The 4,405-nt window shown below is 38.8% G+C and overlaps 1 non-coding gene across 1 annotated transcript; it reads right to left on the bottom strand.

The window, feature by feature from the left end:
• Positions 1-285: 285 nt before the first annotated feature.
• On the bottom strand, positions 286-360 carry Trnal-caa (transfer RNA leucine (anticodon CAA)). Its single transcript has one exon. It is a non-coding gene; the product is annotated as a tRNA-Leu (tRNA).
• Positions 361-4,405: the final 4,045 nt, after the last annotated feature.

Genomic DNA, 4,405 nt, shown 5'->3' with positions numbered 1-4,405 from the left:
CGGAAAATGAGAACCGTCTTTAGCAAAAAAACTTGTTGAAAAATGGATGCAGAAAAAACTGGACGATTATTTCCCGAAAGTAAATCCAATGCAAATGATACGAATTGCAGTAATAAACGCCGAAGGCTAAACCCTAGTAGGGCAATAATAACTGAACCAGCGGTGAGTGCACGGAAACATTTGTGACGCTTCGCCTAACTTGCCAACAATGCTTTCACAGAATGAGATTTTCACTCTGCAGCGGAGTGTGCGCTGATATGAAACTTCCTGGCAGATTAAAACTGTGTGCCCGACCGAGACTCGAACTCGGGACCTTTGCCTTTTGCGGGCAAGTGCTCTACCAACTGAGCTACCGAAGCACGACTGACGCCCGGTACTCACAGCTTTACTTCTGCCAGTATCCGTCTCCTACCTTCCAAACTTTACAGACGCTCTCCTGCGAAGGTAGGAGACGGATACTGGCAGAAGTAAAGCTGTGAGTACCGGGCGTGAGTTGTGCTTCGGTAGCTCAGTTGGTAGAGCACTTGCCCGCGAAAGGCAAAGGTCCCGAGTTCGAGTCTCGGTCGGGCACACAGTTTTAATCTGCCAGGAAGTTTCAATGCTTTCACAGTTCGTCCACTTGGGATCCCCTTGAATTAGTTATTAGTTACAAGAGATTATAAGCTGGAGGTCACTCATTGGGTTGCCAGTGTGTTTCTGTGTTCACAAGTATAGAGGTCTGCAGGACACCCAGAAGAGAGAGCGTCGACGAACGTGTTAGTCTCCCCAAGTGTAGCACTTGGAGCAATAACAGGGATCGGGGAACAACCAATTCGTTTCTCACATGATAAATTTCATCAGGATGTAGTCATTATTGCGCGATGATGTACAGAGAGGCCATAAAACGTCAAACACAGAAAATCAATTTTTACTGAATATAAGGACTAAAATAACACAAGTTGTGGTCTGTAATATCAGATGAAGAAAACAGCGCCACTCTTCCGCATTACAAGCTCCATAACACACGTAGAAGCGACTGCGACCTTGAGAAGCGGTCTGACGTTGCCACGAACGAATTTTTGCGTAGATACATTTGGCTTGCTGGGCTTATTTGAGATTATAATTGATATCTGAGTCGTTATACCCTATGATGATGTTTACAGGTTTGAGATACGTAACATTACAAAGAGACCGATAAAATTATTCTTCTATGAATAGTAATACTTTTGTGAATAACTATGTGGGGTCTATGGTCTTTATCATAAAAAGAATATAATTGAAGATCATTGACTCAAAGCTCATATTATGTGATAAAACGATGTATTTTGCAAACAGTAACGAAATATGTATATGACTTAGGTAGCAAGTAATCAACCTTAAGAAAATTCAGAGAATACCGCTCGATAACTGCTGTGTACTTCTACTTCATACGAAATTTAACTATTGTGGCATGATATGTACTTAAATTCTATGAATCATTTGCATCGCAGCGACAATTTTATAATCTTGCACCCCCACCCCCCTCCTGGACAATTGTCTGCAGATGCCCATGAATTCCTACTTTGTTTAAAATTATTATTAAATTCTTCACAAATAATGAATAAGAAACTACTTTAGAGCTCTGAGAACTATTTCAACTCCGTTTGTTAATTAATTTTTTGTCACATAGCGTCACTAAGGTTCAAATTTTGGATATAATTAAGGATTCACGCCCTGGGAATGAGGTTAACTGCATCCTACATTTTTGACACAACACATACAATGTTATCACATAAGTGACACAAATACTGACCCACGACTTTAGAGAACTAAGTGGTACTCTGGCTGTGTTTCTTGCTGCAAGAAAAGAAATCACCTGCATCGTAGTTAAATATGAGAGATGCAGAACTCACTACATTTTCGTTTCTTTTGTATGTACCGCCCGTTTTCTTTTAAGTCGAAGGCGGTGTGTCGGATATCGTAGTTTACGTAGTCCATACGCTTTCTTTTTGTACATATGCTACACGTAACACCTTTTGTAATCGGATTTCAACTCTTCATTTCAACGCAACTTCTTGCAACGTGCTTTGTATTCCATTGTATTTTTGCTACGGCACTGAGAATTATATCGTCCATCGTAGGACTTTCATGATCCTACTGTCATCAAGTTAGCTCACTTAGATGGCGCGTTAACTGAGTACGTAACCGATTACTTGCCACCTTTTCCTCTGGAGCCTTTCCAGTTCACTAAGATACATCGCTGATTTTCGCTACAAAGCATTACCACATGTTTACTATTGACACTCTTCATGGATCAATCACTTTCCGTCGGTAATACAAAATTTATACAGTATATTCACAAAACCCAAAGACGTCACAAAAAATCTCACTGACATAATCATTCACAAATTTCAATTTTATAAACAGTGTGCCGTGATGAAGATGGCAGTTTTCTGTTTGTATCCGCAAGGCATTCGACTTTCTAGGCTGCTGTGTCGAGTGATAAATCGACACATTAGGGGGCACGGTTGTTGAGATTCAATAAAAAAGGAAGACTGTATTCAAAAAGTGGATTTTCTCAACTTCTATGTCTTTACGTCTTTTCATCTGTATTTCCAATAGCTAAAAAAAAACGAAAAATGCATCTCGCCGTAGCATTATGGTACATTTGGTGGAAAAACCACTTAAAAGTACCCTTCCAAATCAGTGCCTTATCATGTATACCGAGAGAGTTTGGACTCAAGACTATTTCAGCTCACTGTCAGGCAGCAGACATCAGACACACATTGTAGATCTTGCTTGATAACAGAAACTCTGTTCAACATACTTTATCCTCGAGACTCTACCGATTAACTTTCGGGGTCGTCATTTTCATAACTGACGCTAATTTACGACGCAAAGTGGCTCAGATTCATGACGCTTATACACATAAACCAAAAATAATTCACGCATGTTTTGAGCCGATATAATACTGTAATTTATTTATTTTATGTTTATTTATTTATTGTTCCGTGGGACCAAATAAAGGACAAGTCTCCATGGTGGTGGAACGAGTCAATACACGAAATTTTAACACGATAGTAGAGACAGATAAAATGAAATACAAGAAACGTATTCAGGCGGCAGTTCGTAACTTTAAATAAAGAAAATCAACAATTTAACACTGGAATTTGCTTAATTTTTCAGCTCTTCCAGGAGCTCCTAGACAGAATGGAAGGAGTGAGACATGAGAAAACTCTTCAGTTTAGACTTAAAAGCGTTTGGGCTACTGCTAAGATTTTTGAGTTCTTGTGGTAGCTTATTGAAAATGGATGCAGCAGAATAGTGCACTCCTTTCTGCACAAGATTCAAGGAAGTGCATTCCACATGCAGATTTTGTTTCTGCCTAGTATTAACTGAGTGAAAGCTGCTATCTCTTAGGATTAAGCTGATATTGCTAACAACAAATGAAATTAAAGAAAATATATACTGTGAGGACAATGTCAGAATTCCCAGAATATTGAATAGGGGTCGAGAAGAGGTTCTCGAACTTTCACCACATATAGCTCGAACAGCCCGTTTTTGAGCCAAAAATACCCTTTTTGAATGAGAAGAATTACCCCAAAAAATTATACCACAAGACATAAGCGTATGAAAATATTTGAAGTAGACTACTTTTCGTGTTGAACTGTCACTTATTTCAGATACTGTTCTAATGGTAAATAAAGCAGCATTTAGTTTCTGAACAAGATCCTGAACATGGGCTTTCCACAACGGCTTACTATCTGTCCGAACGCCTAGGAACTTCAACTGTTCCGTCTCGCTTATAATATGCCCATTCTGTCTGATCAAAATATCAGTTCTTGTTTAATTGTGAGTTAGAAACTGTAAAAACTGAGTCTTACTGTGATTTAGCATCAAATTATTTTCCACAAGCCACGAACTTATTTCATGAACTACATTATTTGATAATGTTTCAATATTACGCACAAGATCCTTTACTACCAAGCTGGTGTCATCAGCAAACAGAAATATTTTTGAATCGCCTGTAATACTAGAAGGCATATCATTTATATAAATAAGAAACAGCAGTGGCACCGGCACCGACCCTTGGGGAATACCCCACTTAACAGTGCCCCATTGAGACTGAACATCACTACCACTCTCAATACTGCGGAGAATTACCTTCTGCTTTCTGTTCTTAAAGTAAGAGGCGAACCAATTGTGATCTACTCCCTTACTCCATAATGGTCCAATTTCTGCAGTAATATTTTGTGGTCAACACAGTCAAAAGCATTCGTTAAATCAAAGAAAAAACCTAGCATTGGCAACCTTTTATTTAATCCGTCCAAAACCTCACAGAGAAAAGAGAATATAGCATTTTCAGTTGTTAAACCACTTCTAAAACCAAACTGTACATTTGACAGCAAATTATGTGAATTTAAATGCTCCAGTAACCTTGTATATA

This window comes from Schistocerca gregaria, chromosome 3 (assembly GCF_023897955.1).
Source record: "Schistocerca gregaria isolate iqSchGreg1 chromosome 3, iqSchGreg1.2, whole genome shotgun sequence".
In the NCBI taxonomy this organism is placed as follows: Eukaryota; Metazoa; Arthropoda; class Insecta; order Orthoptera; family Acrididae; genus Schistocerca; species Schistocerca gregaria.
The sequence above is the reverse complement of the archived record's forward strand: the minus strand, read 5'-3'. Positions and strand labels throughout refer to the sequence as shown.